Here is a 21,503-nt window from a genome sequence, read left to right as displayed (position 1 = left end):
AAAAAAAGGAGCTTTATTGGATTGTTTGGCCAGGTGACAGGCCTTGTACTACTATCAGGGTTCTTAGTTAGGGAAGGAAGCCTTTTTCCTTAGTGTATCTGTCACAGTGAACAAGCTAACCTTAGGGGAGCCTAAGGACTGATGAGAAAACTAAAATACTTGGTTGTTAGCCTTGTAGTTAAGCCGTAACTGGTGGTATTTCTCGGATTATTGTCTTGGCTCAAGAAATTCATTAGGCTAAGAACTTGTTGCTGGTACAAGGGACAGAGTGGAGTCACACAGATGGAGGCAGAGGGAGGTTGGGCCCAGTTTTGGGCAGCCTAGTTTTGGATGAGCATCAGCTGGGCCACTGTTAAGCATAAGCAAATCTAGTTGCAAGTAGTCACTGAAAAAGTCTTGTTGTTCTTCTTATCATAACATATTCTCACATGCATAAGTTGTAGAGACTGCTCAACTCCAGTGGATTCAATTTAGTGTATTGATCAGATGGATCAAGAAAGGGTCGGGACTCCTTGGCACGAAGCTAGACATTCTTAGGACAGAGACTGAAATACTTATTTTGCATTCATCCTGGTATATTAAGACCTGATTCTCAGTGCAAGTAATTCTAGGACTGCAACAAATTGTGCTGTTGCTCTTTGCTTATTTTATTACAGGCAGGGATTATTGTTATCTGCTCATTTAGAAAAGAAAGATCACAAACACTTATTTAATTACAGTTTCCAGAGAGAATTGCAGGGCTTCTAGGTCTGCTTTGTGACATTGTTCTTCACAGGATGCTTCCAGGTAGAATTGGAACACAACTAAATTATATTTGAGTATGTAGAGGCAGTGAAGTGTGTAGTAAATATTATTGTTTCATTAGCAGTACTGAATTTAATTTAGATAGGTATTTCTGCACAAATGGGAAAATGTGGTACTTTCATGATAGCACTGCCTCACATAATAATTGTGATTGGTATCCCAACCAAGACACTGACAGTGTGGGTCCCACCCCACAAAGCACACAGTCCCTGGGGTAAGGAGGGGAAGAGTAAATAAAGCAGCATATCGGGAGAGTGTCTCAGACACCCCTTAGATGTTTGCTCTCAGAAGGAAATATCTTTTTCGATTCTCTTTTTGGCATGGGTCACAGCACCTGCAGGCAGTTCATAATCCAGACTTCTTGCACTCTCTTCTTCCTCATTACAATGTGATGACCAAACAAGGCAGTGACTGTTGAACCAGAACTCCTGTTGGAAGGAGACAGTGTTCAAACTGCAATGCCTTTGCTTCTTCCATTCTTAGATTGTTCTGTGAGTTGCATCTTCAGAACTGATAAACTCCCTCTCAAATCTGTTTTATGAGACATCTGAAAACATTGTACCAATTACCAGAGTGGCTGGTTAGCAGTGATTTTTTTAGCAGTCATTCTTTTATCAGAAGAAAATTTAAATTCTTTTCATGCACTCTTCTTTTTTTGCTTTGATAACAACAACCCATTTGCAATTGTAGGATGGTGAAAACAAAGAATTTCTGATAGCAGATTTTTGCATACAGTTTGTATCTAGTAGAAACTAGACAAAAGAAGTAGCCTATATCCTTAACTAGTAATGAGAAATTGCTTGCCAGAAGTCTCTGCTGTGTCCCAGCTATTTCTATGTTGGCAAATCCAAAGAACTATTCACATTGCTTTCAGGGATCAAACTAATCAAACTGTTAACGTGTACTGCAGTTCGCAATTGTTGAGCAGAGGATGATGTGCACGGGAATTCACCCGTGTGTAGGGAGATAACAAAAAAATGTGTAGGGGTGCCACTGGCAGTCTTGGCACAAAATCACTGGCACACAGTTTGCCATACAAGTACTATCTTAGACCAGTGGTCCATCAGGTGCAATTTCTTGCCTCCAGCATTGCACAAGATGTACTGCTGTACTTTACTTACTCTGTTCAAAATACATTAACACCTTTTAAGAGAGAGATGAAGACAGCCAGAATGGAAATACATGAGAACAAGTGTTTCCTTTGCAGTCACGAATTCTCTAGTTATCGGACTTCTTAAGATCTCCTTCCTGTCCCGGTGCCTATGCTCCTACTCATTGGCTTCTCTTGAACATCAGCAGGCTGTGGTCCCAAAGACTGAGAATATTTTAAAGGCGAATATGCTTTGAATATCCTGTTAGTGGGCTTCTTGCTTCCAGTTTCATCCTATAAGTTAAGGTAGTTGTAGTGAAATAACATAGAGAGATAAGTGACTTCTTAAGGAGGATGGAACATGTAAGTTGGGCTTTAAACATCAGCATCTTACTCTAAAAATGCTTCTATACTTACATAGTAAAATAGGAAATAATGGAACTGTACATTACCCGTTTATATTTTGTGGCTCATTTTCATCAGGGCTTAATCCAGTCTTTGTTTGATTGGGTATCTCTTTATACCTCCTGTTTCTGACTTGAAATAAACCATACATACTGGTATTAGGAATTAAAAGCCTTTAAAAATCTTTTGGCCGTACTACCCGTTTGAACCACAAAAGGGGAGCTGCCAAATTGCTCTCATAAATATCAACAAGTTAAGTCTGGTATGGAAATAAGAACTAGAGCGATTAAGAATTGATTTGCAAAGTAAGGATTGCAGATTTGTTTGTTTTCCCACACCTGCGCTCCACTTCAGAAGTACAATGAAGCAAGGCGCAACGCACCTTTCCCCTAATTGGATAATGTACTCAAGGGAATATGATCAACAGAGGCTTTTAAGATCACACCACCATTTGCCCAATTATCATACCTAATGACAACACATTGTTCCTGCAGAATGCGTCTTTATTCCCTGGTAGGTTACATTTCCTTTCAGCCTTTTACCTATTGATCCAGCAGTACCTCATGTAGAACAAATTTCTTTGTTGGCAAGTCCTGATTACAAGTTCAGGAAAATCTTTTATGTCCTCTTCTCAGTATCTGACTAAGTACGTAAGAGAAGGTCAGTTTAACATCCTTGGAAACAGACTGCAGTGCTGAGATATTAGACCAGCTTAAAGAGCTGATAGAAAAAACAAAGTGAAGAAGAGGTATTTTATTTAAAGACAATTCATATCCTCCAGTGCAAATAAAAAATACAGTTTTTAGAAGTACTTTTGTCTTTTATCCATGTTTGTATTTTCTCATTTCCTGTTACATACTTGGATCTAGAACAAAAAGGCTGATGGGCTAAGATTCTCAGGATGTGGACATTAAATAGGCAATTTTATACACAAATCAGTCTTTAAAACTTGCAACGTTGACATTCTTTTTGTCCCTCCTTCCAGCATTTCTCCTAAAGTGCTCCCTGTACAGTGGGCTGCTTCTTGTAAGAACATTCAGTTTTGTTCTCACAAAGGTTCTTAACAGTAAATTGCACTAGGGGAGCATACATAGGCTTTGTATGTCTCTTATGAAGCCTAAAAGCACTGAGTCTCTGAGAAACACAAGTGAGAACACTGGCTCACCTGCTTGAATCCATTTTGTCTTCTACGCAGACTTCATTTTCTGCATGCAACCTCAGGAAGGTGGCAAACCTGGCAAGTTTTACTTCAACTGAAAAATGTAAACATGTTTTTTCTCTCAGCACATGAGAACTGGGAGCTTAGTGCTCATTGTCACAAAGAGGGAAACTTATGCCACCAAATCATTCCTCCCAGGCTGCCAGTTTCAGTATTGATCCCTTGTTTCTGAGTAAGCAAGCCCTGTGGTTGGTCATCGTTATTCTAGGACATCTCATTCTAGTGGCCAGATCAATAACGTCTTTCATGGCCTCCTGCTGTCTGTTCGTGTCATGCCTCAGCACCTCTGCATCAACTGCTGTTCATCAAGAGCCCAGTGAAATGATTTGCAGTGGTGGTGAGAATGCTGTCAGCCACTTCACACTCATTTAGGTCTCCACTGGGACACAACATGAAGCTTTGAATGTACATCATTTGTAAAAAGTGTCAATATTAATTTCACGCTGTCCCACACACTGAGGCAGGAAGATTTCCACACAAAAACACCCTAGGCCAGGTGTAATGCCAATGGGCTGCTTGCCATGAAGCTGCCTTTGAGCAGAAGCGGGGATAAATGTAAGTGTTCCCTTTTGCTGTCCAGAGGTAGTCAGGGAGCAGAAAGGCCTGCTGCTTGCCAGGGGATGGAGATGACACCAGGATATGCATGTGGTGGTAAGGCCAGCAGGGCAGACAATTTTAAAGCTGCAGTTGTAAAATAGAGTGGAGCTCTGTCACTGGCTTAGCCACAGTTAGATGTGTGTTAATTTCAAACCCTAAGTTATTCCTGAATCTTCTTGAATCAATGAGGCTAGGTCCATGTTTGTTAGTCACAAAGCTTGATAATTCAAAAGTTTTTGAACAAGGATACAGGTTTTGTTTGGGACTTCTTAAGTTTCTCAGGAGTGTGGTTTCTTGTTCTTATTTTCATACTGCTGTGGTGATACAAATCCCATCTCTTGTCCAGACGTGGCTATAGAGAAATCAACTACAATCTAGTATAACTGTGTCCACATGAAAGTTTATGCTAGTTAACTGCTAATCCCTCCCACCAGCTTCAATGGTTTTAGCACACTTTACACATTTGGAGTCAAAGGAATATTTGGATCTGCCCTGGAAATGTAAATTTCTAAATTTATAACAGTAGTGCAGGAAAAAAAGCTTAACGGAAACTATTTTAAATTCAAAAATGCACTTTGCCCTATACCTTCTCAGTCAGTACCACATGAAAGAAAAATTGTGTTTTTAGATCATAGCTTGGAACCTGAAAGAGGCCACACAAAGATTGTGCTCTGAGAGAAAGGATGTCTGGCAGAAATCCAATCTGACAGCACTTTGTCTGATCATATGTATACACCAATGTACCCTGGATTTTTTGTCTGCATCGTTTTGATGCATGCACATAGGATTTCTGCCTTCATTCAAGAAGAGGCTCTGTAGTTTTCTGGTGTCCATCCCTTCAGCTCATGGTGTCAAACACAACTATACCCAGCTACTTCTGTCATTCTCTGGGGAGGAATAGAATTTAAGAGGTTGGAAATACCACTGAGACTTAATCTGCCAAGGAAATACACAGCACAGTGACCCATTCAAATTATGCCCAGCTATTGTTCTAAATATGTTTCCCCTGCATGCATACACAAAGACTGGATTAAGCCCTGCTGAAAATGAGCCACACAATGTGAGTGGGTAATGTACACTTCACAGCCTCACTTGCCTGTCTCATTTGCTTCGCTGTCCTATGCACGGCACAGCCCTGCAGAGCCTGGACCTCCTTCAGCCCTGTAAGCTTGGCAGTTGCATTTGGGCAGCTTTGGCTGGGCCTGTACCCCAGTACTGAGGTGAGAGCTGGATTCTGATGTGGTATCTGCATGACAGCAGCTCCAGAGGCTTCCTGGGGTCCAAGAGGCTGATCTCCACCTGGCCTCCCAGCATGGACAGACACCTCTGGAGCACTCACAATGTACCTTGTTTTATTCAGGCCTAAGGTAGCTGTTTATGTAAATTTACGCCATCCACAGGAAGTTCTCTGTCTATATTACAAAAATGTAGTGTTCCTATGCTAGTAAATTACTTCTAAGGAAAACATGGAAAAAAAAAAAAAAAAAAAAACACGAAACACATGGTTTATCTCCTGTGATGAGATCTTGTCAGAAATGACTATAGCAATGACACTCATACCTTAATTCTCATCCTTCACACACTTCAGCACAAGTGTTTTAACAGTGTGGGTTAATTATTAAACAGGTCAATACAGTTTGATAAAGGAGACTCCCAATCTTGATTAATTAGGCTGGTATCCTATTGTATTTTTGGACCTTGGACAAGTGTCTTAGATGTGATGAATAAATTAATCACCATGAATTGCTGATTAATTAATCTAGTTGTAAGCACTTACATTTTAAGGTATACTTCAAAAAAATTGCAAGTGAATCTGTATTAGATGACTTACCAGTGTTGGGGAATTTTTGATGTTCCCCCTAGAGCAAATCAAACACATGTTGTGCATAAATATGAAAAGATTTAATAAGCAATGCATTGGACAGATCTGTCATAAGCAGATCTACGAGGAGTCTGCAAAGACACAGCATTAGCTGGTTCCTTTTATGCATTAGTACGAGCACTGACCACGTGACCATCGACATTGCTTTAACTGCTTTTTGGTTCATCCCCCCAGTGCCAGTTCTGTTCACTAAATTCTGTTTACCAAAAGTGGTCCCTGAGTACACGCATTCCATCCATGATTGTTACAAGACAATCAGTCCTGTGGCTTTTCTTACCTCATCAGAAAGGAACCTTTGCTCTCTTGCATGGAGTTATTTTGTCCCTGATGTTCCTGCTTCCATCTAGTTTAGGCCTTCTTGTCCTACGTTAGCTCGTTCTTCTGTCACAAAGTACCATGCTCAGTTACAATTGGAATTTCCCCTTTACCTGTGGGTGAAAAATTGGACTTGACCAAACACAGTGTTCCCATCCTCTGTTTTTATGGTGTAAGTTTGCTGCATGCTCAGTTCCACACTAGTAAAATATCTGGGGTATGTCAAAGGTGATTTTAGGTTAATGCCCTGGGTTTGAACTACATAATATTACATAGCCTTTGTGTAGCAGTCTGAATAGCCTGTTAAGTGCTCTAAATCTTGGTGCAGCCCTGGAAACTGAATGAGGTTGCAAATGGTCAGATAGCTTTTATAAAGAGGATTATGAGCACTTCTTTATTTAGCCTAGAAATTGAACCGTCAGCCCTTTCTTATGTTGTTGGGACAATGACTAGTGCTTCTCTAAAACATTTATATGAGGATCTTGTCTTCACAAAAGCAATTTTTTTTATTGCTACTTGGAAACATAGGAAACTGAGGAACAGAAAGGTACAGTTACCTCATTCCTGTCTGCAGAATTGAATTCTAATTCTGGGTACAAATATGCCAAATTCAGATGTTATCGTCCAGATCTGAACTTCATAACCTCAATTCATCACAAAATCCAGCATCAGTTGCTCACTTCAGACCATCTTTGAGTTCACGGATACTGTACACTTCAGGGAACGTTGTGTGCATACACTGATCTCAAGCCAACCTCATTCCCTTGGTCTCTCTTACACACTCACTTAAAATGGAAGACAGAAAAAAAGGACTTCCTGCATTCATTCTTTTTTTTTTCTTTTTTTTTTTCTTTTTTTTTTTTCCCCAGCCTGATTTGTGCTTCTAGTGAAATTGTGAATATTCAGCTCACGTAGTACAGCCAAAGCAGAGCCTATACCCACCAGTCCCTTGCAGACAAAGAGAATATGCTCTATAGAAGTTTGTACTTCACAGTCTGTTCCTGAAACAGCTCGTGTGGCCTGAATAACTCAAAGACTGTTTCCACATTTCAGCTACATCCTGGTGGTAGCTGCATTTTAGTGGATGAAAAAAAGTCCTTGGGTATTTCAGCTGGAGTTTGCAGAGAACTTTGTGTGGAAAAAGTGATGCAGAAATGTATTCATGAATTAATAATAGTCAGTTTTCTTTATGGGTTTCTAACTGACCTGAATCTTTCCATGGTTCCCGAATCCACTTTAGCACTAAATTGGTTTGAATAAGACCCCATTTTTGCTAACTCAAACCTGTCCTTGTCTGTACTTCAATGCTTCAAATTTAGCTTCATATATAGCCTTTAAGATAACAGCACATGAAGTGTGAGGCAGGAAAAAACATTGTTTAGACAGCAAGAGCTACTAACAAGACATTACAAACGGGCAATGAAGTTCCTGTGGTCCCAGACCAGGACAAACATAGTCAGTCTGAATGATGCAGTGCTCTTCAAGATGTTCAGACTAATGAGTCATATGTTGACATTTGATTAATTGTCACCGGTTATGATGTAGCTGAATACCGCATCAGAAGAGCAGTATGAACTTTAGGGACAGAAACATGAACAGTGCCTACCCACTTGTTCAGGGTACAATTCTGTAGTAAGCAATAAAGGATTAACATGAAGTCTTAGCCTAGAAACTAGATATGAAATACAGGTTTCAGACCCAGTTTGAGTGTTTGCTGTTCCTGGAAGTTGTCAGTATGTGCAGTTCTGTTCTGACCCTCTTTTTCTTTTGTCTTCATAGAACCCACTATGTACGATAATCTCTCTGCAGCAGACTAGTCATGCCAGAAAGAGTTACAAAGTTGCATGTCTGTTCCCTGAGGTCTGTAGTTAGGCATATCCTAAGCAGTTATATCCCAGTCTTCTGATTCTTCTTTGTTTTTCAAAGAAATGCAATTTTATTTTGTCAACAGTTGAAAAATGGTTCCACATTACCAATCGAAAGACGGAAGCTCTAGGCTAAAGGAAAATTGAAGAGGCATACCTCGTTTCTGACATGAGTGCTGTGGACTGTATACATGTTGGCATTGCTCTTGATGAACTTCAAGGGCACAGATTAATACCCTTGAAGAAGCATTAAGGATCTGTCCAGAAACAACACAGTGATGTTTGGTCAAGGAAGTCTTTGGATTTTGTGTAGTCTTAGATGCTGTATTTGATCTCTTCAGAAAAGCTGTAGGAAATTTCTCCAACAGTTCTTAAAGTTACTGAAGAACTAAATGAAACTGTACACTAATTTAGCCAGTTAAATTCCAATGGAGGGGAGCGTCATATCTGTTCTTCTTCTAAGTAACTGGGTTTTGTGTTCCTTTACACCAGGGTGTGACTCTTGTGGCCCATGGCACAATTTTAATGAGACCTCATTCTGATTCATCATGATCATCATTCATGATTCTTAAGGAATCAGAGATTAAATTGTACCAGAAGTACATACAGCTTATCTACATCAACCACCGTCAATCTTCTTGGCATTACAATGATTGCATGAGGTTGGCTGGTCTATATAAAGCCTGCTTATAGCAGGAGGACTTTGTCACTTAAAAATGTAACTGGATTTGTGCTTGCTAGAAGAGGATTTCCAGCACGCCCAACTTGTAAACTTCACTGTTAATAACCATGATTGTGAGCTTCTCATGGACACTAGAACCTTACATTGCTTCTCTGGACACTAAAATGACTACAGAGAAATGAGACATTTTGCTTTTTTTAACTTTTCCTTGTTCACTGGGGATTTATTTGTGTGGGACATTTCCAGCATGTGTGTGTTTGGGACAGACTTTGCACAGGCACCCAGCTTGCAGTAAAGCACCTAAATATGAGGAGTCTACTGCTGTTTTCCCAGCAGCACCTCCCTGATGGACAGAAAAGAGAGAGCCCAAAAGGAAGCTTTATCCACGGTGTTCCTGTGAATCACCTTTGCCTGGCTACCATAGCTTGGACAGTCCAGTTATCTTGTAAGTATTTCCAAAGTTGGTCCTCCTTCCCTCTGTGTGAGCTCACACAGCTGCTGCTTGCACAGCACAGCACCACACCTCACTGCACCACGCATCACCGCATGGCACTGCACGACATGGCACCTCACCGCACTGTGCCTCACCGCACTACAGGACATGGCACCACACTGCACTGCACTGCATGGTACCACATGCCATGGCACTACACCGCAGCATTGACTGGGGCAGAGCACCTTTGGGCCTCTGGGCCTGGGTAGTACTGCCCCTTGGCACAACCACCTAACAGACCTCCCAGACAGAGGACAGACCACCACTCTTACAGCAATGCAGGCAGGCTTGCCCTCTTCAAATTGGGATTAAAACCTGCTTAAAGGCCTGTGCTTCTCCTTACTGCATTCAGCAATCTAGCAAAGCAGGCGGCAACCACAGCCTCCATGTCCACAGCCTGCCCTGTTTGCAGACAAACTGCAGGGTGCAGCATGTACCAGTATGCACATCTGCACCCCTCGATCGATTCCTGGGTGCATTCTGGACTTGGGAGGATGGGAGGATGGAAGTTATGGGTACACATCCATTTGCTGTGTGGCCATTACCAGCACATTTTGAACTGCTGAGTTTGAAATACCGAATGAGCCCTCAGGTTTGGTTTTTAGGTATTTATGTAGTGCACGTAGAATTTATTCTGCCAAGCACTGGTGGTATTTCAGGCCAGGCCAGCACCACAGCTTTTGTATGCAGCTCCAAGGCTTGGCTTTGCCATGTGCACCATGATGCCTGAGGACCCCGCGCTCCCCTGGAGCATGGGTGCTGGGTGCTCCCCTGCCAGCAGCTGCTGCACAAGGTGTGGCAAGCCAGCCAGCCGGCTGCCGCAGCATGAAACCCCCGGTGGCTGGGGCAGGGGGGCGAGGGGAGCTTCTGGGCTGCAGGGCCCAGCGGTGGGAGCTGTGCCCGGGCTGCCGTCGACACCTGAGGCCCGACTGTAAGGGGAGGGAATGGCCGGCGGGCACTGCCCAGGGCGGCCAGGGGCTTGGGGCAGCGCTGGGCTGCTGGAGGGCTCCTGTGCCAGCCCAAGCGCAGCGAGCTGGCAGGAACAGCAGGTGGCACTGCTGGTTTAAAAACGGGAAGAATGCACAGGATCGGTTTGTTATGCTCGCGCTCGTCTTAGAGCAGCTATGCCTCACCTTGGGGAAACAAAAATGTCCAGAGTTTTATCCTGGTTCTCTGAAGACCGCTGGGAATCATCAGCAATCTCTTCAAGAAATAAGAGGAAATGTACAGGCATACACAACGAGGTGTAGTTCAGATCAGCAGCAGGGCCTAGATGTGTTCCCTCTGGGGAGCCGTGATGATGAACGTTGTGCTGGACTGGGCCCTTGTCCTTTGAGCTTCAAACGCCCTATGCCTGAAAATTTGGGAAGCACTCTCCCCCTACCTTGACTGGTGTAATGCAATTCAGTTGGGAGTGGATCCACTGACATGGGAAGTGCTCTATCAACTCTATCAACTCTTGGTATTCTGTGCAGATTTTGCAGAGTTTGGACTTGGCTGGATGAAAGGCTTTTGAAAAATCAGGAAATCCTGAAACAGAGTGAGAAAGGCATGAGATTTCCTGCAGTGTTGTAGGCAGAAACAAGGCTAGTCAGCAGGGTGCCAGATGACCAGGGAGGCAAACAGCAAGTTTGCAGATGACACAAAACTGGGAAAAGCGGCTGGTATGCCACAGGGTTGTGCTGCCATCCAGACAGCCTGGAAAAATGAGCTGACAGGCACCTCAACAAGGAGAACTGCAAAGTCCTGCACCGGGGGAAGAACAGCCCCATTCACTAGTAAATGATGGGGGCTGAACAGCTGGAAAGCAGCTCTGCAGACAAGGACCTGGGGATCCTGGCAGACACCAAGGTGAACCTGGGGCAGCAGTGTGTCCTTGCCGCAAAGAAGGCTTGTGTTATCCTGGGCTGCGTCAGGCAAAGTATCAGCAGCAGGTTGAGGGATGTGATCCTGCTCCTCTGCTCAGCACTGGTGAGACCACAGCGGGAGTGTTGGGTCCAGTTCTGGGCTCCCCAGGACAAGAGAGACGTGGGCATACTGGAGAGTCTGTCAAAGGGCTCCAAAGGTGGTGAAGGGTCTGTAGTACCTCACATGTGAGGAAGTGCTGAGAAAGCCGGGACTGCCCAGCCCAGAGAAGACGAGGCTTAGGGTTTCTCTAAGAAACTCTAACAAAGTGGCTCACTAACACATTAGTCTGCACACCTGGCATTGCTCTAGAATGAAAAACAAGGTGATGAGTCTTTAAACCAGGCTGAGATTAACAGGAAAAGACATTCTCATGCTTTCCCATGTAGATGGAAGCAAGGAACACTCTTTTTTTTATTATTATGAATGCTACCAGCAGAGCCTTCATCCCAGAAAGGAAGTCAGGAAGAGTTATCACAGAATCACAGACTGGTTGAGGGTGGCAGGGACCTTTGGAGTCCATCTGGTCCAACCCCCCTGCTCCAGCAGGGACACCCAGAGCAAGGTGCCCAGCACCATGTACAGTTTGTGCCCATTGCTTCTTGTAATGGCACTGGACACCACTGAGAGGAGCCTGGCTCTGTCCTTTCTTTGCTTTCCTTTCAGATATTTTTGGGAATCAGTGAGATTGCCTTCAGCCTCCTCTCCTCCAGGCTGAATAATCCCAGCTCTCTCAACTTTTCCTCGTGACAGATTCTCCGGTCCCTTGATCATCTTTGTGGCCCTTCCATGGACTCTCTCCAGTATGTCCATATTTCTTTTGTCCTGGAGTGCCCAGAACTGGGCACAAAAATATGGTCCGGTGCTGTAGACCACCTTGTTCTGTGGCTGTTAGGACTGTTACAGGGAACACATTCACTGGAAGTAGCCAAGAGCAGTCCACTTTGGATCCCACGCTTAGAGGACATTTTCATTGCCTTTTATGACTGCCTATTAATCCCTTCAGAGCATCACTTCCTTGTTATTAACCCAACACCTAAGCTTTTCTCATCAGTGTCCCCAGAGAAATAATGCTACCTGTATGCACCAGAACCGTTACCTCGTACCGTATGTGTTTTGCTTGTCACCTTCCTTCCCCATTCCTGGAAATGTGCCAACCTTGTTACATGTTGCCTGAGCTCTGCTTGTGGGAAAGTGGTTTGGGACATTTGCTGGTCATCTTTGCCTTGTGAACTGGTCACTCACTTATTCCCTGTCCCTATTTGCTTGTCGTCAGTAACAATGAGAGTTTTGCCTTTACTTTCCTTAGCTACTGAATCTGGAGATGGCCCAAAAAAAGTCATCTGAGGGCAGCAAAAGGACTTTTTTTTTTTTTTTTTAATTGCTCAGTAGTTTGAAAGTTTGCACTCCCAGCATCAGGAAGTTAGTAATACTGGTGTTTTTGTTGTTGTTGTTTTTTGTTTGTTTGTTTTTTGTTTTATTTGCAGTAGTTACAGTTGTTTGATGAGACTCAGACGGAGTGGATCTGTATTTTTAATCATGGATATTAGTGATTTTACCTTTAGTGTAGGAGCTTCTGGTTGCTTGCAGGAGGCAGAACAGTTCAAAAATCAAAGTGTATTACTTTTCATCGTATTGTTGCATTACACTACTATCCAGAGAATGAAGTGAGCCATTCAGGAAACTATTTGTAAAGCTGATGGTCTACAGTTTGGTAGAACTTTACCAGGGCTAAGAAAAGGGGATAAGCCCTGGTAAATACAAACATTAAAATAGAGATTCTTTTATCTCCCCCCCTCTCTCATGCCTACTGATCTGTAAAAGAATGTTGTAATGCAGAAATAAACCATCCTCCTCATTCTGTGGGGCCAATAGTGATTTTAGCCCAACAGTCCATCCATCTGTTCTTGTAACTCTATTGAAGCCAGAGAAACTAGTCCAGTGACTCATTGTTCTTTTGACATCCTCTGATGGAAAAACACAGAATAACTTCCTTGAAAAATTCCACAGTCTTTCTTAGGTATTTAGCTAATTATTTGCTACCCTCTCTGCCTCTTTAGTGAATTGCAAGTGGATGATGTTCTGCACATCCATGAGCCACGGGTATTATTAGTCTTTGTGAAAAACTCAGACTTTCCTTCAGCTCAATATCACATTTTTTTAATACAGCATCTCATCTGCAGAGAAGTTTGGTCATGTTGGTCATATTTGTCTAGCTCAATAGCATTGACATGAGGCTGACTGGCTTGGAAATGGCACGTGGAAAAGGCTTATTTTTTATTACTATTTGCATTAATTATTTTTGCTTTATTAGCTTCCTAGGCTGGATTGGAACACTTACAATAGACAGAGCACTTTGCAAATGAAAGTGCATTGTTTTTCATCACATTATTGCACTACACTATTATCCTGAGAGTAGAGTGCACCCTTCAATTTATAACAAGCTGTAATTTCATTGAAGGCTCCCTAGTATTTCTGCAACACAAGAGCAAAGCTGCAACAATTTAGTCACAAGAGCCAGAAAATCAAATTGTAGACCCTTTAATACCCAACTGGGGATACTCTGTTGCTCTAATACATCCCAGCTTGGGAGCGTTTCTGATGTACTGAAACTGAATGGGTTGTACCTTTTAAAGACATTTCAAGCCCTAGTAGTCATTCAGAGCCAACTTGGCATCACTGTCCCTTTCTGCTCCTTAGATGGAGATGTGGCATGGCTCTATGCACATCAGTGCAAGAACAATTTCTGATTTGGGATTTTGTAAGCTGTTCATAGACGTACCTAGGACTAAGCGAGTCCCTGATGAGGAACCACTCCTGAGGAATTCAAAGCAAATCTCTGTTACCATTCTTGGACTTCTGGGATTTAGCCTGAAAAGATTTCTCTAGTACTTTACTGCCTGCTGATTCTTAGCTGTAAAATACTTCTAGCCTTTTTTAATTTGACAGTTTTAATAAAATTTACTCCATTGTTTTATAAGGGAATTTTCTCTCATTCCAATAGCTGGCTTCTGAGAAAAACAAGGTTTAAATTCTACCCCTCTCAAATCTCTTCAAGTGGTGACTATTTTATCAGTGCACATTCTGTTTTGTATTCCATCTTTGTTATGCTGCAGCTCACAAAATTTTCATTCTATAGCAAAGCAACATGATTTCACTGGGCTTTTGTTTAACTGATGACTTGCAGTCTTTCTTTAATTACCCTAACTGGGACTTTGTTTATCATGTGGATATCACACGCCTCCTAGATGTTAGTCATTGCTAAACACAAGAGGGGAAATAGGATGTAAATATTTTAAACTAATATTTTGCAGAAGAGATTCCCCTTTAATCTTTAATTACTTTACCACACATATGAACATTTTTACAAAGTTTGATTAATTTTTGATTCCTTCAGCTTCTTCGTACTTCTGTAACCCTTTCTAAGTGAACACTCTGAGAGAGACAACTTCTATCTGGGTGAAATGGAAAGAGCCAGTGTCGGAAGCGTCCCCAGATTTCTCATGTGGAGACTGAGCCAGGCAAAATCAAGTCATAACAGCCACCTCCTCTGCATCAGCCCAGTACATAACAGCAGGCAGGATACAGAGCACTTGTTGGGATGTACATCCATCAGTAGAAAGTTTTCCCTCTTTCTCTCATTACTTCTATTGAAGTAATGAGTGAAAGGCTTAGCTGATATCTGTAAAATGCTTTGGCTTCATGCCTTGCCAGCTTAAGGGTCTCTCAGCTTCAAAGGCACATCAGACTGTGAAGGGTTCATCTGGGTTTTGGCTGGTGAAGGTGCATGCTGAAGGGAGTCTGTGGAAAGGCGCAGCTCTCACTGCATCCTGCCTCCTGGGAGAGATGCTGCTCTCACATCCAGCGTCGCTTTTTCTTTCTCTCCAAGGGAGGGTCTTCCCACTAGGTAGTCTTTGCTTCAGAAATCTTGCTTCTGCCTTAGTGATTTACAGGTAAGAAATCTAAGAGGTAATGAAGAGGGCATCATTATGCACCACAGGGAGCACCTACAGCACATCCTAGCAGGACGTGTTAGCCAGTGCTTGCAGAGTTTACATGCTACATAAGGGCCACCCAATTCAAGGGAGGTAGATGCCCTTCTTGGCTCCCCTCTCCCCAGTGCCTTCTGCACATACAAAGCCACGTGGAAATCAGGCTTAATTTACAGCATTTGCAGCATGACCTGCAAGCATGCCCTGGAGCATGAAACACACTTGATGTTCTCCCAGTGTGCTCCATTATTTTCTGGAGAGTTTTCTTTTTTGTTGAGAAGTTTCAAAGCAAGGAATACCAAAGTGCTGGGTGCCCTGTCCCCATGTGCAGTGTTGCAGCATATATCACTAAGGTGCCTGTTCTGAGGACAGGCCCTCCATGGGAGGGCAAGGCAATAGAGGTTAAATGGGTGTCTGTGGGGAAAAACATGTCCCACCGAGCGTAGTACCCATCCCAAACGCAGGTGTTTCCTAGTGCCATCTCTGGTGCTGTCGGTCCTTCAGCAGCACAGCCTGCTGCATGGTAGGGTATGTACTGTGTCACGTGCTGGAGCATGTGCTCTGCCCAAACTCCTCCCAGATGAACAACCCAGTCTTAACTACTTTTTCCTCATTGGTTCCAAATCTGTTACAACTGTACCCAAATTTGGTGTTTCTGACACTGCTACATAGGTAATTTTGGCCTGATATCACTGATACAGGTAACCTAGATGAAGGTAGCCTTGCTTCATATCTCCCTTCTGATCCTATGGTCCATGCTGGTTATATTTAATTTCCATTGTATGCTTTTTAGACAAAATTATCTTACTTTACCAGGGTTTTTCAAGTGGTATCTACCAAACAAGGGAATAATGGAGAAGAGAGTGAGAAAGATAAACTCAGATATTGTGGTGTCAACCAGCTAAAGATTTTGGGATAACTGCACTAATTGCTACTACAGAGTAGATGTCATAGAGTATGGTCAAACCATGTGGGAAGAAACCTTCCAGCCCAGCTCCATCCATCACCACATCAGTTGCAGTATTTCTTCCACCCCTGGCAGAGCTGTCCAGGTTTCCTTCCATAAGACAGAACGCAGAAGGAAATTCTGCCTCCAGAAGGTTGGCACTCATCCAAGTATTTATTGCCAGAAGTGCCTGTCTGGCAAGTGTCAGCCAGGATGGCCCAGAGCAGGCCAGCGCATCCCTTGTGAAGGCCTGTCCTGGGCCCTTTTGGCCCCAGTGCGCCACTGGCATCATCTGTATGCTCCATCCAAAGACAAAGGCAAGGACAGGACCCTTTGCAGGGCCCTGCCTACCGGGTATTTTTTTTTCCCTTGCTTTTGTCCGTGCAGCTACAAGACTGAACAGAAACTCTGTGTTTCCAGTTCAGCTGGCTGTGCTGGCTGAGGCCAGCTCCCCTGTAACTAAAGCCAGCTTCCCTGTGCAAAGTCCTGCACCTGGGAAGGAACAATGCCAGCACCGGTATTTATTGACCTTGATAAGATCCCCCTGAGCCTCCTTTTCTCCAGGCTGAGCACTCTCAGCTCTTTTGGCCTCTCCACATAGGAGAGGTGCTCCGGTGCTTTCATCATCTTTCTGGACCTATGTTGGACTCTTCCTAGTATGTCCATGTCCCTCTTGTACTGGGGGACCCAGAACTGGACATGGTGCTCCAGGTGCAGCCTCACGAATGCTGAGTAGAGGGGAGGGATCACCTCCCTCGACCTGCTGGTAAGACAGCAAATGCAGCCCAGTGCAGCCAAGAATACCATTATCTTTCTTAGCGGCAAGGACTCACTGCTCCCCCAGGTTCAGCTTGGTGTCCACCAAGACCCCCAGGTCCTTCACTGCAGAGCCACCTCCTACCATGTCCTGGGGCTGGAGTTGTCTTACACCTCCCATTACCCATGGGTCATGTGACAATGGGATCTTCTCTGGACCATGGTCTAACTTGTTACTGTAAAGACAGATGGCACTAAACTAAATGGGGCGTACTTTACCAAGCTTACCCACACTGCAGAGGAGATGGTCTAAGCTTTGAGCAAGAGTCACTTGCTCTACAAACCTGGGAGTCAAACAACTTGTAAACTGCCTTGTCTGACACTGAAGCCAGAAGGTTTGCTGCAAGTGATGGCCAAGCAGGCCTGTGCTGAGTGTACTTTGAGCTGTCTGGCATCCAAACATTACAAGAAACCCTTGCAACACATTGGAAATTGTTTATGATCACTAAAAATGTCATTTTTTTCTCCTTTTGCCCAGAATCATTCCAAACCCTATCCCCACGCATGTATTTGTACATATAAAAATAGTAATCCTCTCATTGTGAGAACACTGCAGAACTGAATTATATTGCATGCATATGAGGAGACATCTGTGTTGCAGACATGTCTCCTATGTATGCAAAAGTGAATGAAATTGGCTTCTGAATATAAAGGGAAACAGATTTCAGGAGGATGTCAGCCACAAAACAAGCTCATGGTTGTTGCTATAAGGCCTCACTGAGAGTTGATGCTGAATTAAAAGGAACATTTTTCTAGGTCAGATCAGCAAAGGCTTTTCATCATTCTAACCCAATCTGCCCTCCTGAGCTGTGTTTTTCTCTGTAACAAACTCCCAGGGTAACTCATGGCTTTTAGTCACCATCTCCAACAGTACAGCTGATGCCTGCTGCTGTTTCTGAAATGGTATCCCAGCAGTCAGGCAGGGTTAGTTTCTATAGAGACTGGAGATTGAAGAACTAAGGCTTAATCTGAACGTAATCTATCAGTCCAGTATAATCACCTCGTTATTTCATGTCCTTGTCTTCAGTGTGTTACTCAGGTTCTTGCCAGCAAGTCCCTTAAGAAAAGTTGTACAAGGACAGGACAGGACCAAGAAAGCATGTGGAGACACAGTGGTCTGTATCTACAGGACTGGGGACTCTCATCTTACTGAAGGGCCTGGCTAACAAACCAAGGATGGTATCATAAGAACTGACCAGGATAGTGTAGGTAATATTCTGGGGAAGATAGAGAAAGGCAAATCTAACTAGTTCACAAGCTGTTTTTTCTCCTGCAGGAATCAAAATCAATTCATGAAAGCACAGAGACCCTCCTCAATTTCAGCCCCATGAAATCTGTTTGTTCTGGTGTTTTATCCCAGCTTCATCCTCTTGCATCCTATTTGAACCAATGGTCCATCACAGGAATTTCCTGTGCAAATGAGTATTAATTAAGAGCTGTGCTGAATGCCACCAGCTCAGAAATGTAATTGCTATGCTTATTTTGCATCCAGTTTGCACTGGCACAAGACACTGTGTTGGACAGGGACCAGTGAGCCCCAAAATGTTTTCTCCTTTGCAAGGAGTGAACTCATTTTAAGTTGGCACATTGATTGCCTGAAACTCTAGAGTTCTATTACAGCAATAGTTCAAGTAAGTGTCCAAAACAGAAGTCTCTGTAATAAGTGTTGGGTGCTGTCCATAGGTACACATAGTTTGACAGATCTGAATCTGAATTTTGCATGCACAAACACACTGTGTTGTCAGGCTTTCAAAGATACTGACCTCCTTTGGCTTCAGCTGTTCTGAAAAACAAACAAACAAACAAACAAACAAAAAAAAAACAGAGAAGATGCTCCAAAGCTGTGATATAAAAGCCATCCCTTGTGTATTTATTGGTATATTAGAAGTAAACACCTCTTTGAATTACTGAGTATAAAATATTTCTTGAAAACATGTTATACAATTCAAGATAAAATATGTAGAAAAATATTGCAGAAAGACCCATTAGAAAATGTATAAAGAATATCTATAACTACTAGGCCAAAACATCAATACCCAGTCTCTGCAGGGAGGGATAGTTGCACTTAAGTTACTTCCTGGGCTTCCTACTTCCTCACTTCTGTAGATGTCTAAAACCACAGATTACCTGTGAACTTTTGAATCTGATGTTCTTACTATGTTGTGGTTATTACTTTTGTGTTTAATGACAACTGGAGATCTAACACTAGACATTTATTTGTGTATTTCTTATTAGTAAACACTGAATATAATTTTGAACATATATGCTGTTCATTTACACTGAATACTTCTCTGAAGTTAGGCAGTGAAATTCAGGTGGTCTTGTTCACTTTTTTTGTTTGGTCATTCTTGCTTTCTGGTTTTCATGTGCTGACACAAGATTCCAGTGTTTGGTTATTCACCTTTGAAAAGGAAGAGGGATGAAAACCTGTAGCAAAGGTTTGAAGAGGAACTTTAAAAGACCTCTTACCAGTTCTGCAAAGTGTTTTTAGGAGATAGGGGAAGGCACAAAGTTCCTCTCAATTTTATGTAATTTGGACTTGTTTCCTAGGCCCTGGAAACTGTGCATGCCTGGACAGACCTTAGATGACCAATTGTTTATGGAAAGGCATAAGGCTTATTTGACCATTGAGGCATCAGAGGAGTGCAGTGAGGAGAGTGGGACCCTTGACAGATGATATATTATTCATCACACTCCTCAGCAGGGCTCTGACTGGGTCAGTGATGTATATTCACTTCAGCAGGCAAAGATTCCCCATCTCTTATTTCTTTCCTTTAGGTTTTCTTGCCATGTCAGGATCCATGTCCTCTCTGCACACCCTGTGACTGTAACTTCAAGTGGCAGTGCTTGAATTCAGCATACAGCTCTTGCCTTCCCTGTACACCCCTGCATGTCACAGCCAGGGAGGGCATTGCTCTAAGTTCAGGTCACACTTGAAAGTGTGAACTGGGGAAGGAAAGGGGAGAGAAAAGATAGCTGGGAGGGGTAAGGAAGGGACTTGGGTGGAAAAGATACTGGCTTGTGTTTATTAATTCTTGATCTTTAAGAGGGGAAAAATGTAAAAAGTAATGAGTCCTGGTTTGAAATAAAACAGTCAAATTGTATAGATTCCAACTTTTTGCAGCTAAATACATTAATTGCATCAGACAAACACAGATCGAGGTAATTTTTTCATCAAATCAACTTCTGGAGAGGGTGCAGCCTCCTAAAAATACACAAGCACAGTCACCCTAGATCACATTTGTGTACAGATGAAGAGCAATCATCAGGTCAGCGGAAACAGTCTCCTTGAGATCGCGCTCTTTGGCATTTTCTCAGAGCATCTCTGCCACAGTGACATCCCTTTGCTGAGCAAAGGTCAAATCCCATCTGCCCCTCACATCTGCACAGTTTCCTGTTGGCCTCCATTGCTCAGTATTAAGATCATTTTATTCTCAGAAAGGTGGAGGAAAATGGAAGAACACAGGTGAGCAGGCTGAAACCACGACAGGCACGGCGATGGGGATTTCTGGAGTCATCCCAGCTGTGACTTCAGTCATACCTGGTGGATGGCGGCATATTTTGTACAGGCTGCTTCCACGAGGTGCTGGACAACGAGGTGCTGAAATGATCTGGGGAGGCCTAAGTATTGGTCTGCTCTCAGGCAAGTGTTTATTAGGAAATGGCAAGCACATTCTGGGTAGGACCATAGCTTCGGAAGCGCTCGTCTCATCTCCGAGAGGGAGTGATTCTTCATCTTGGAAGGTAGCGTTCGGATGTGTCAAGCCGAATTCCAAGCACCGTCACATGTAGCTGTCGGACTTTGGCCCACCCAGCAGAAGGCAGCCTGCAATCACCTGAAGCTTTCACGTTCCTTGGTGCAGGCAGCATCGTGCAGAGCGGGGTAAAGGCTCGCTTGGGCTCAGAGGTGTAAGTGCTCAGTCCGAGTTAACGCAGAGGTGACCCAGCCAGCGCTGCTGACGGTGGCAGTGGCACCAGGCGAACGCCTCACAGGGCCCACAGAAACTCCCGCAGAGCACGGAGGTGGGATACGCACACAGCGCACGGCGCCTGCCAAGTCTCTGGCCATCCCTGGTCGCAGTGCCTGGGAGCTGATGCGCGCCCTCGCGTTCTGTGGAAATCCAGGTCTCGCTGTGGTGGCACCGGGGCATTTTAAGCCCCCGAGATGCCCCCGGCAGGCGGCGGCGGATCACGCCTAGCGTAACGGCCGTCCGCTTCCGAGGATTCCTCGCTGCCAGATGACAGCGGCGGCGGCGGCAGGCGGTGCAGGCGCCTTGCCGCAGCCGCACCGCGGGGCTGGCCGGTTCGTAGGTTTTGCTGCGGTCTCCACGGCGCTACTCGGGGCACGGCGGCGCCCAGGAGCCCACCCGCAGCCGAGCGCCGGCACCTCCCGGAGCGCCCCTGGTGCGCAGCCGCAAAGGCGGACGGGGCTTGTGCGGGCGGGGCGGGGCCGGGGCCTCGTGTGGTCCCGCCCCCGCCGGCGACGCCGCTG

General features: G+C 44.0%; 2 protein-coding genes across 10 annotated transcripts in view; one reads left to right on the top strand and one right to left on the bottom strand.

Annotated features, from left to right (window-relative positions):
* Positions 1–18,140, bottom strand: part of TRH (thyrotropin releasing hormone) — a 42,103-nt gene extending 23,963 nt beyond the window's left edge. For 3 of the 5 annotated variants that reach the window (XM_035338034.1, XM_035338035.1, XM_035338033.1), the window contains exon 1: positions 6,275–6,551. The gene's annotated coding sequence lies outside the window, so the exon portion shown is untranslated. Of the gene's footprint in view, positions 1–1,138; positions 1,161–6,274; positions 6,552–18,011 lie in introns of those variants that run through there. The other 2 variants (XM_035338029.1, XM_035338032.1) reach the window with 2 other exon arrangements.
* The window catches only part of TMCC1 (transmembrane and coiled-coil domain family 1), a 145,789-nt gene that overhangs the window by 26,230 nt on the left and 98,056 nt on the right, over positions 1–21,503 (top strand). For 3 of the 5 annotated variants that reach the window (XM_035338028.1, XM_035338011.1, XM_035338014.1), the window contains exon 4: positions 9,196–9,304. The exons of 1 other annotated variant lie outside the window; for it this stretch is intronic. The gene's annotated coding sequence lies outside the window, so the exon portion shown is untranslated. Of the gene's footprint in view, positions 1–9,192; positions 9,305–21,503 lie in introns of all 5 variants that reach the window. One more of the 5 variants, XM_035338012.1, reaches the window with a different exon arrangement.

Source organism: Oxyura jamaicensis, chromosome 12 (assembly GCF_011077185.1).
Source record: "Oxyura jamaicensis isolate SHBP4307 breed ruddy duck chromosome 12, BPBGC_Ojam_1.0, whole genome shotgun sequence".
NCBI classification, from domain to species: Eukaryota; Metazoa; Chordata; class Aves; order Anseriformes; family Anatidae; genus Oxyura; species Oxyura jamaicensis.
The sequence above is the reverse complement of the archived record's forward strand: the minus strand, read 5'-3'. Positions and strand labels throughout refer to the sequence as shown.